Genomic DNA, 12,467 nt, shown 5'->3' on the forward strand with positions numbered 1-12,467 from the left:
AAAAGAAATCCGTTGGAATTCGATTACTCGATAAATAGTACAATTCTCAAGGCTGTCAATTCAACTAAGTACCTGGGTGTTAAAATTACGAACAACTTCAGTTGGAAGGACCACATAGATAATATTGTCGGGAAGGCGAGCCAAAGGTTGCGTTTCATTGGCAGGACACTTAGAAGATGCCAACAAGTCCACTAAAGAGACAGCTTACACTACACTCGTTCGTCCTCCGTTAGAATATTGCTGCGCGGTGTGGGATCCTTACCAGGTGGGATTGACGGAGGACATCGAGAGGGTGCAAAGAAGGGCAGCTCGTTTTGTATTATCGCGTTATAGGGGAGAGAGTGTGGCAGATATGATACACGAGTTGGGATGGAAGTCATTACAGCATAGACGTTTTTCGTCGTTGCGAGACCTTTTTACGAAATTTCAGTCACCAACTTTCTCTTCCGAATGCGAAAATATATTGTTGAGCCCAACCTACATAGGTAGGAATGATCATCAAAATAAAATAAGAGAAATCAGAGCTCGAACAGAAAGGTTTAGGTGTTCGTTTTTCCCGCTCGCTGTTCGGGAGTGGAATAGTAGAGAGATAGTATGATTGTGGTTCGATGAACCCTCTGCCAAGCACTTAAATGTGAATTGCAGAGTAGTCATGTAGATGTAGATGTAGATGTAGATACAGGGTGAACCAGAAGTCCACCGACAAACTTCCAGAGGTTGTTCAGGGACACCTGAGAATTTTGCTATAAGGGGCCTGCAGTCTCCAGTGGCGCATCACAGAATAATAATATAATTAAGATTTATTTCGTTTGTTACCCCAGTTACCTTCATCTCTGCGCAGATACTATTACAAGAATGAAACAGACTGTAATATGCGATCACCAAAACGTACAACACATCCGGTTTTTCGTAGAAGCCTGGGTACAGATGCAGAAGAACTGTGGTATTGGTGTCGTCTGTGTGTGAACAGCTAGCTCAGCATATCATAACTGTGACTCTGCATTGCACTCGGTGACCCCATGCACATCGGCCAGCTCTTCATCAATAATCCTATCCGTACTGCTGTCCATCACTGTTAATACAACTGTACTTTGTTCGCCATTAGAACAAACGTGATGTAAATAAATGCAAACGTGATAACTGATCAGTAGCCGTAGCACACGTAACACTGGTGTTGTTACGCTCCTGGAGGTAGGTCTAACTTAAGTATTAGATATGCAGGGTGTCCCAAAAAGAATAACCCAATTTTAAATAGAATTATTTATTAGGAAGAAGGGCTTAACACCAACAAATTGCATACTAAATTACTCAGAAAAGGCAGAAGTTTATAAAAATCCATCATAAACGTTCAATAATCCTCCATTGGATGCACGCACGCACATCTAGCTGATAGCCGAATTTATCCCAAACTGAGCGTAAGGTGTCTCCTGTCACTGAAGCTATAGCAGCTGATGTTCTGACACATCGTTTAACATGTCCCCACAGGAAGAAGTCACATGGAGTTAAGTCAGCGGACCTAGAAGGCCTTCTGTTCCGCGGACGCCATATTGCGCTAGACTGACTGCACGCTCCAGGTCAGCGCTCGTAGTGACATCTAGCGGATTTTTTCTGAAACTCTAGATGTCGATTTCATCTAGCGCTGTTTCAGTTACCTAGTAACATTTGTCTCAATATTATTACAAGTTAAAATCGGATCATTGTTTTTGGGGCACCCTGTATTATCTCTGTGTTACAGTAAATGAAACTTTAAGATATCCTAACATGTTAAAGGCTATCAACGTTTTTCATATCTACGTAGTTTTTATTTCAAAATCTGTGTACAGTCGCAGTGTATACGCTGTCGTGCTCTGATTATCGCGCTGTTTATACATGTGTAAAAATAGCTGACGCTGCTTCTTGTTCTGTAGTGAAACATGCGAGTGGAACACCGTTCAAAATGTCGAGAAAAATGTTTTTAAGTGTAGAAAAAAATTGAGTTTGAGGTTTTCCGTGGAACTGTATTTGTGATCGGTTGTGTTGAAGAATGCTAATCGGGTGATTGGTGGATCGTTGGTTCGAATCTCGCTGTGGTTCTTTTCCGATGTATTTTTTCATACTTTTCTGTTGTTGTTGTTGTTGTCTTCAGTCCTGAGACTGGTTTGATGCAGCTCTCCATGCTACTCTATCCTGTGCAAGCTGCTTCATCTCCCAGTACCTACTGCAACCTACATCCTTCTGAATCTGCTTAGTGTATTCATCTCTTGGTCTCCCTCTACGATTTTTACCCACCACGCTGCCCTCCAATGCTAAATTTGTGATCCCTTGATGCCTCAAAACATGTCCTACCAACCGATCCCTTCTTCTAGTCAAGTTGTGCCACAAACTTCTCTTCTCCCCAATCCTATTCAATACCTCCTCATTAGTTACGTGATCTACCCATCTAATCTTCAGTATTCTTCTGTAGCACCACATTTCGAAAGCTTCTATTCTCTTCTTGTCCAAACTAGTTATCGTCCATGTTTCACTTCCATACATGGCTACACTCCAAACAAATACTTTCATAAACGACTTCCTGATACATAAATCTATATTCGATGTTAACAAATTTCTCTTCTTGAGAAACGCTTTCCTTGCCATTGCCAGTCTACATTTTATATCCTCTCTACTTCGACCATCATCAGTTATTTTACTTCCTAAATAGCAAAACTCCTTTACTACTTGAAGTGTCTCATTTCCTAATCTAATTCCCTCAGCATCACCCGATTTAATTCGACTACATTCCATTATCCTCGTTTTGCTTTTGTTGATGTTCATCTTATATCCTCCTTTCAAGACCCTGTCCATTCCGTTCAACTGCTCTTCTAAGTCCTTTGCCGTCTCTGACAGAATTACAATGTCATCGGCGAACCTCAAAGTTTTCATTTCTTCTCCATGAATTTTAATACCTACTCCAAATTTTTCTTTTGTTTCCTTTACTGCTTGCTCAATATACAGATTGAATAATATCGGGGAGAGGCTACAACCCTGTCTCACTCCTTTCCCAACCACTGCTTCCCTTTCATTCCCCTCGACTCTTATGACTGCTATCTGGTTTCTGTACGAATTGTAAATAGCCTTTCGCTCTCTGTATTTTACCCCTGCCACCTTCAGAATTTGAAAGAGAGTATTCCAGTCAACAGTCAAAAGCTTTCTCTAAGTCTACAAATGCTAGAAACGTAGGTTTGCTTTTCCTTAATCTTTCTTGTAAGATAAGTCGTAGGGTCAGTATTTCCTCACGTGATCCAACATTTCTACGGAATCAAAAGTGATCTTCTCCGAGGTCGGCTTCTACTAGTTTTTCCATTCGTCTGTAAAGAATTCGCGTTAGTACTTTGCAGCTGTGACTTATTAAACTGATAGTTCGGTAATTTTCACATCTGTCAGCACCTGCTTTCTTTGGGATTGGAATTATTATATTCTTCTTGAAGTCTGAGGGTATTTCACCTGTCTCATACATCTTGCTCACCAGCTGGTAGAGTTTTGTCATGACTGGCTCTCCCAAGGCCGTCAGTAGTTCTAATGGAATGTTGTCTACTCCAGGGGCCTTGTTTCGACTCAGGTCTTTCAGTGCTCTGTCAAACTCTTCACGCAGTATCTTACCTCCCATTTCGTCTTCATCCACATCCTCTTCCATTTCCATAATATTGACCTCAAGTACATCGCCCTTGTATAAACCTTCTATATACTCCTTCCACCTTTCTGCCTTCCCTTCTTTGCTTAGAACTGGATTGCCATCTGAGCTCTTGATATTCATACACGTGGTTCTCTTCTCTCCAAAGGTCTCTTTAATTTTCCTGTAGGCAGTATCTATCTTACCCCTAGTGAGATAAGCTTCTACATCCTTACATTTGTCCTCTAGCCATCCCTGCTTAGCCATTTTGCACTTCCTGTCGATCTCATTTTTGAGATGTTTGTATTCCTTTTTGCCTGCTTCATTTACTGCATTTTTATATTTTCTCCTTTCATCAATTAAATTCAATATTTCTTCTGTTACCCAAGGATTTCTAGCAACCCTCGTCTTTTTACCTACTTGATCCTCTGCTGCCTTCACTACTTCATCCCTCAGAGCTACCCATTCTTCTTCAACTGTGTTTCTTTCCCCCATTGCTGCCAATTGTTCCCTTATGCTCTCCTTGAAACGCTGTACAACCTCTGGTTGTTTCAGCTTATCCAGATCCCATGTCCTTAAATTCCCACCTTTTGCAGTTTCTTCAGTTTTAACCTACAGGTCATAACCAATAGATTGTGGTCAGAGTCCACATCTGCCCCTGGAAATGTCCTACAATTTGAAACCTGATTCCTAAATCTCTGTCTTACCTTTATATAATCTATCTGATACCTTTTAGTATCTCCAGGATTCTTCCATGTATACAACTTTTCTAATAGCTATATCATTTTAACACAAAATTCATCAAGTATATACCAATTAACACATAATTAAACATTATTTTTATGAGAAATGCGTGTCTCCTTGTTTCTAATTACATATCGTAAACAAAATTCTAGTTTTTATTGCAAATATAAATTTTTATTTATCAATATTATATAGAAGATTGTCAACGGCCTTGCCGCATTGGGAACACTGGTTACCGTTGGATCACCGAAGTTAAACTGCTGGCAAGCGGGGTGCATTCAGCCCTGGGCAGGCCAACTGAAGAGCTGCTTGGTTGTTTACAAGTAGCAACACCGGTCACGAAAACTGACAACAGCCACGAGAGCTGACCATATCCCCCTATGTATGATGCTTTAAAGGCCTGTTCGGATGGTGCTTTTTATTTAGTTGTTGATAAATATTGTTTACATTAAAAACATTACCAAATAATTTTTTGGGTTAACAATGGAAAGCAAATAATCTTTATTTCGACTATGTCTGTTGCTCTATATCGCAGATTTGGTCTCACGGGGGACAGGGCGATATGCGTGATAGAAAACAATAATTTTCCCGGTAAATAGTATACCGTACAAATGCTATATTTTTGCAGTTGCTAATGTTATAATGCAATCTGAACTCAACAAATTGTTCTGGAGCCAAGTTAAGGGGTTTGATGCGGAAAATAACAAGAGATCTGAGACGTACTGGAACTAACGCATTGAGCTTTGTCATGCGTCACTGCCGAACGCTGGCGGGGTGCAGAACAGTATGTCATAAAAGGAGAGAATGTGGTGCTTGGATGGCTTCCTGGATTCTGTTATTGATCGCATCGTTATCAGTATTCTAGTACTCAAGTTTATTCTTGCGATATGGATGCAGTTCAGAGATTACCAGACGACTGGCTGTAAGTAAAACATTCAGTGGCCTTAATATTTAACTATACGGTGAAATTCCTGCAAGACATGTTTACGTCACACATAACTAGTGCAGAAAAGTTGCCTTCCGTTTAAGTAAATTTCATCACTCATGTTTTTAATTACAACAGTACATTAGCTATGGACGAGAGCATCTTACAGTGAGTCCAAAAAATATCCGTGTAGCTGCATATCTTTTATAAAACAAAGTCTGTGTAACATGAAAAGAAATGTATACAAAATGTAAAGAGCCAGTCATGTAAGAAGTACCTCGGTAAGTCATTTTTGTTGGACAGCAAGGAAAGAAATACATCCAGATCGACAGCAAGTTTAACAAAATAGAAAATGTAATATAAGAGCAAGTTCATAAAGTATTCGTCCAGCATCTGAACATTCCGAAAATCTGCGCGCAGTGATTAAACTACACTCCTGGAAATGGAAAAAAGAACACATTGACACCGGTGTGTCAGACCCGCCATACTTGCTCCGGACACTGCGAGAGGGCTGTACAAGCAATGATCACACGCACGGCACAGCGGACACACCAGGAACCGCGGTGTTGGCCGTCGAATGGCGCTAGCTGCGCAGCATTTGTGCACCGCCGCCGTCAGTGTCAGCCAGTTTGCCGTGGCATACGGAGCTCCATCGCAGTCTTTTAACACTGGTAGCATGCCGCGACAGCGTGGACGTGAGCCGTATGTGCAGTTGACGGACTTTGAGCGAGGGCGTATAGTGGGCATGCAGGAGGCCGGGTGGACGTACCGCCGAATTGCTCAACACGTGGGGCGTGAGGTCTCCACAGTACATCGATGTTGTCGCCAGTGGTCGGCGGAAGGTGCACGTGCACGTCGACCTGGGACCGGACCGCAGCGACGCACGGATGCACGCCAAGACCGTAGGATCCTACGCAGTGCCGTAGGGGACCGCACCACCACTTCCCAGCAAATTAGGGACACTGTTGCTCCTGGGGTATCGGCGAGGACCATTTGCAACCGTCTCCATGAAGCTGGGCTACGGTCCCGCACACCGTTAGGCCGTCTTCCGGTCACGCCCCAACATCGTGCAGCCCGCCTCCAGTGGTGTCGCGACAGGCGTGAATGGAGGGACGAATGGAGACGTGTCGTCTTCAGCGATGAGAGTCGCTTCTGCCTTGGTGCCAATGATGGTCGTATGCGTGTTTGGCGCCGTGCAGGTGAGCGCCACAATCAGGACTGCATACGGCCGAGGCACACAGGGCCAACACCCGGCATCATGGTGTGGGGAGCGATCTCCTACACTGGCCGTACACCTCTGGTGATCGTCGAGGGGACACTGACTAGTGCACGGTACATCAAAACCGTCATCGAACCCATCGTTCTACCATTCCTAGACCGGCAAGGGAACTTGCTGTTCCAACAGGACAATGCACGTCCGCATGTATCCCGTGCCACCCAACGTGCTCTAGAAGGTGTAAGTCAACTACCCTGGCCAGCAAGATCTCCGGATCTGTCCCCCATTGAGCATGTTTGGGACTGGATGAAGCGTCGTCTCACGCGGTCAGCACGTCCAGCACGAACGCTGGTCCAACTGAGGCGCCAGGTGGAAATGGCATGGCAAGGCGTTCCACAGGACTACATCCAGCATCTCTATGACCGTCTCCATGGGAGAATAGCAGCCTGCATTGCTGCGAAAGGTGGATATACACTGTACTAGTGCCGACATTGTGCATGCTCTGTTGCCTGTGTCTATGTGCCTGTGGTTCTGTCAGTGTGATCATGTGATGTATCTGACCCCAGGAATGTGTCAATAAAGTTTCCCCTTCCTGGGTCAATGAATTCACGGTGTTCTTATTTCAATTTCCAGGAGTGTATAACGCTGACCCACGGCACACACTAGAGTCAACCGTGTGCGGCCCCGCTCTATCACCTGTTGTGGTTCTGAACGGCGTCGATACAGTGCAATTGGCGCCATGGGCCGCAAGGGTAGTGAGACGACGCTGATCGAAAGAAAACTTATTCTGCCGTTACATAATAAATGCAAATCTTCTTCCAAGATTGCTAAAGTAGTCGATAGACCTACATCTATGGTTCAGTCGATAATACACACCTGGAAATGGAAAAAAGAACACATTGACACCGGTGTGTCAGACCCACCATACTTGCTGCGGACACTGCGAGAGGGCTGTACAAGCAATGATCACACGCACGGCACAGCGGACACACCAGGAACCGCGGTGTTGGCCGTCGAATGGCGCTAGCTCCGCAGCATTTGTGCACCGCCGCCGTCAGTGTCAGCCAGTTTGCCGTGGCATACGGAGCTCCATCGCAGTCTTTAACACTGGTAGCATGTCGCGACAGCGTGGACGTGAACCGTATGTGCAGTTGACGGACTTTGAGCGAGGGGGTATAGTGGGCGTGCGGGAGGCCGGGTGGACGTACCGCCGAATTGCTCAACATGTGGGGCGTGAGGTCTCCACAGTACATCGATGTTGTCGCCAGTGGTCGGCGGAAGGTGCACGTGCCCGTCGACCTGGGACCGGACCGCAGCGACGCACGGATGCACGCCAAGACCGTAGGATCCTACGCAGTTCTGTAGGGGACCGCACCGCCACTTCCCAGCAAATTAGGGACACTGTTGCTCCTGGGGTATCGGCGAGGACCATTCGCAACCGTCTCCATGAAGCTGGGCTACGGTCCCGCACACCGTTAGGCCGTCTTCCGCTCACGCCCCAACATCGTGCAGCCCGCCTCCAGTGGTGTCGCGACAGGCGTGAATGGAGGGACGAATGGAGACGTGTCGTCTTCAGCGATGAGAGTCGCTTCTGCCTTGGTGCCAATGATGGTCGTATGCGTGTTTGGCACGTGCAGGTGAGCGCCACAATCAGGACTGCATACGACCGAGGCACACAGGGCCAACACCCGGCATCATGGTGTGGGGAGCGATCTCCTACACTGGCCGTACACCTCTGGTGATTGTCGAGGGGACACTGAATAGTGCACGGTACATCCAAACCGTCATCGAACCCATCGTTCTACCATTCCTAGACCGGCAAGGGAACTTGCTGTTCCAACAGGACAATGCACGTCCGCACGTATCCCGTACCACCCAACGTGCTCTAGAAGGTGTAAGTCAACTACCCTGGCCAGCAAGATCTCCGGATCTGTCCCCCATTGAGCATGTTTGGGACTGGATGAAGCGTCGTCTCACGCGGTCTGCACGTCCAGCACGAACGCTGGTCCAACTGAGGCGCCAGGTGGAAATGGCATGGCAAGCCGTTCCACAGGACTACATCCAGCATCTCTACGATCGTCTCCATAGAGGAATAGCAGCCTGCATTGCTGCGAAAGGTGGATACACACTGTACTAGTGCCGACATTGTGCATGCTCTGTTGCCTGTGTGTATGTGCCTGTGGTTCTGTCAGTGTGATCGTGTGATGTATCTGAACCCAGGAATGTGTCAATAAAGTTTCCCCTTCCTGGGACAATGAATTCACGGTGTTCTTATTTCAATTTCCAGGAGTGTAGATCGATTTTGCGCAACAAAGTGATTAAGAAACCAACCACGTACCGGACCCCTTCACTGATGCAGACGTGAGATTTATCATGAGGAAAATGAAGAAGAAGCCTAAGTTGGCTGGGAAGTTAGTCTAGCGGAAAGAAGGTATGTGCCCCCAGAAATACCTTCAGAACGTATGGGTATCACGGCCGGGTAGCGCGCAAGAAACTTTGGGTCAGTGAACAGAATGAAAAGAAACGTCTTCATTTTGGGGTGGAACGTAGATTCGAAAATGAAAGCTTCTGGAAAAGAGTAGTATTTTCTGGTGTGAGTAAATATAACGTATTCCGGTCCGATGGCAGGCGAATGGTGTGGCGTAAGAAGAATGCGGAAATGTTGCCATGCAGTCTTGTGCCAACACCCTGGTGGTGTGGGGCTGTATGAGTGCTGCAGGTGTTGGAAAATTACATTTCATAGAAGGTACAATGGTTCACCATATGTATACCAACATTTTAAAGGACAATCGGAATCTTAGCGCCGAAAAATTAGGTCTGCAAGGAAATTACATTTTTCAAGAAGATAACGACCCAAAGCATACGGCTCTAAATATAAGGCTTTGGTTCCTGTACATTACCCCAAAACAACATAACAACCCTCCTCAGAGCTCAGACATTAATCCTATTGAACACATTTGGAAAGTACTGGAAGATAGCATAAGGAGAAGACATATTTCTAACAAGAGAGGCCTAAAAGGAGCACTTCAAGACGAATGGAACAAAATTCCAGCCTCTCTGACGGCGAACTAGGTCAAGTCGATGCCCAGATGATTACAGGCAGTAATAGCTGCAAAGGGAAAACCCACTAAATGTTAATTTTTGTAAGTCAAATCATATTTTCAGATTGTAAATTTAAATAAAAAATGAGTGGACAAATACTTTTTGAAGTAGCCCTTGAATAAATTCTTCATTTTGTCAGATTTATTATCGCTATGGATGTATTTATTTCGTTGTCCAACAACAAAAATGACTTGTCAAGGTTCGTTGTATATGACCGGATTTTCATATTTTATAATTTTATGTTCCTTTCACGTGACATATAATAAGTTTTTTGTTAATTACAACTAGATGAATACTATTTGGACTCAGTGTATGTTTTCTGTCTGGCCCCTAGGAGGCGTATTGTCAGAGTTTTGATATGCATTATTCCATTCTGTTTAAAAATTACATGACGTTCGAAACTATAGCAAATTTTTTTTCTCTGATCGAAGCTTTTACGTCTTAACTGCAAATGTTTACATTACTGCAGGTTAGTCGAATCAGATGGCTAGCCAGTGCTGTCCTGTTAAACGCGCCGGTAAAGCTGTTGTCGCTTGTTATCGCCGAGTCTACATGCGCTTAGTGAGTAGCGTAAAACGTATCTTTACTATCGAACTCGGTTGTATTCGAGACAGCTCGGCTTCCGCTGTGTGTGAAACGAAATCCAGTGACATTTCGGCAGCGCGGGTGAACACATAGTGTAATGTTTTCATCGAGGTTATTCTTATGATGAACGCAGTGTAACACTGTGTTGTCAACGGGAAGTACCGTGGGTTAACGGAACAAATTTATTTCCAAGCAAGAGACACAGCGTATACCATCGATAGTCACAGTTTCGTGCACTGTTTTCAGTGCAGTACATTAACTGAAACTAAATGACATGCAATAACTCTGTGACGAGCCGTTGGAGGCCGTGGATCCCTTATACGGAAATACTCAGAAGGTGTCCTTCAAGAACCTCTGTAAGTTTGTTGTTGGAGTTCTGATTCAGCCAGTATTTCCGTATATCGCTCAACAATGTACTACAATGTAGACGGGCAAGAAAGGTCCGAGCATTAGGATTAGGTTGTCAAATACGAACTGTCTTGAAGACTTTTTGACCAGTAGAATCCATTCCACTGTCCAGGACGACGAGTACCAATTAGAGATTAAAGTAACGTCAGCAGTGACCCAGGGAACTGTGATAAGACTGCTCCTGTCCTCTACCTGTATAAACAATCAATCGATAAGATGGGCAGCAATCTGAATTGTTTGCTGATCTGTGAGGAGATGCCATCTGCATAAACTATCTACATGATGAGCAGCAATCTCTTCTGTTTGCTGGTTGCGTGTAAGGAGAAGCGTCGTTTTCGAGTGAGGATGACTTTGACAGAATTTTTAAATGATACGAGAAATGGTAGTTTGCTTTAAATGTGGTAATGTGAATAAATAAGAGAAACATTCCTCCTAAGTTCTAAAACAGTGTTGTTAGTGTGTTGCTTGAATCGGTCACGTCCGTTAAATATGTAGGCGAAACGTTGCGGAACGACATAAAATGGAACGAGCACTGAAGACCAGTTGTAGGAAAGGCAAATGACCGGCTCCTGTTTATTACGAGGGTTCTGGGAAAATATAGCGTGCCTGCAGAGGTGATTGGCGTGCATAACGCAATGTGATCCATTCTTGCCCAATGCTCGAATTGTAGCACTTCATTACTAAAACGGGTGCTAAAGACTGCAGCTGTGGCTTTCTCTTTTATAGGGCGTAACGTAAATATAAAAATTAAATGGGTATTGCCAGTTGGAGGCAGGAGTAGGTAGTCTATAATCAATTCCCTCACAGAATATAATTAGAAATGACTTATCCTTGTAGTACCAATCTTTCATCTGCCGATTAACCATGTTCTTATTGTGGTCTTCAGTCCTGAGACTGGTTTGATGCAGTTCTCCATGCTACTCTATCCTGTGCAAGCTTCTTCATCTCCCAGTACCTACGGCAGCCTACATCTTTCTGAATCTGCTTAGTGTATTCATCTCTTGGTCTCCCTCTACGATTTTTACCCTCCACGCTGCCCTCCAATACTAAATTGGTGATTCCTTGATGCCTCAGAACATGTCCTACCAACCGATCCCTTCTTCTAGTCAAGTTGTGTACAAATTTCTTTTCTCCTCAGTTCTGTTCAATACCTCCTCATTAGTTACGTGATCTACCCATTTAATCTTCAGCATTCTTCTGTAGCACCACATTTCGAAAGCTTCTGTTCTCTTCTCGTCTAAACTATTTATCGTCCACGTTTCACTTCCATACATGGCTACACTCCATACAAATACTTTCAGAAACGACTTCCTGACATTTAAATCTATACTCGATGTTAACAAATTTTTCTTCTTCAGAAACGCTTTCCTTGGCGTTGCCACTCTATATCCTTTATATTCCAATCAACATTGTCAAAAGCTTTCTCTAAATCTACAAATGCTAGAAACGTAGGTTTGCCTTTCCTTAATCTTTCTTCTAAGATTAGTCGTAGGGTCAGTATTGCCTCAAGTGTTCCAAGATTTCTACGGAATCCAAACTGATCTTCCCCGAGCTTCTATCAGTTTTTCCATTCGTCTATAAAGAATTCGCGTGAGTATTTTGCAGCTGTTGCTTATTAAACTGATAGTTCGGTAATTTTCACATCCGTCAACACCTGCTTTCTTTGGGATTGGAATTATTATATTCTTCTTGAAGTCTGAGGGTATTTCGCCTGTCTCATACATAAGAATTGTAAATTGCCAGACAATACCTGTCACCCTGCCCGTGCGTCAGCACCCTTTACGTGGTGAACATCTCCAAAAACTTAGATAAATACTATATTGGTGATTCATGGTGTAACACTTTGCAGCACTCAGTTG

The 12,467-nt window shown here is 44.3% G+C and overlaps 1 protein-coding gene across 4 annotated transcripts in view; it reads left to right on the plus strand.

Annotated features, from left to right (window-relative positions):
- Positions 1-12,467, plus strand: part of LOC126336610 (organic cation transporter protein-like) — a 366,616-nt gene that overhangs the window by 196,825 nt on the left and 157,324 nt on the right. The gene's annotated exons all lie outside the window — the stretch shown is intronic.

The sequence above is a fragment of the Schistocerca gregaria genome, chromosome 1 (assembly GCF_023897955.1).
Source record: "Schistocerca gregaria isolate iqSchGreg1 chromosome 1, iqSchGreg1.2, whole genome shotgun sequence".
Classification (NCBI taxonomy): Eukaryota; Metazoa; Arthropoda; class Insecta; order Orthoptera; family Acrididae; genus Schistocerca; species Schistocerca gregaria.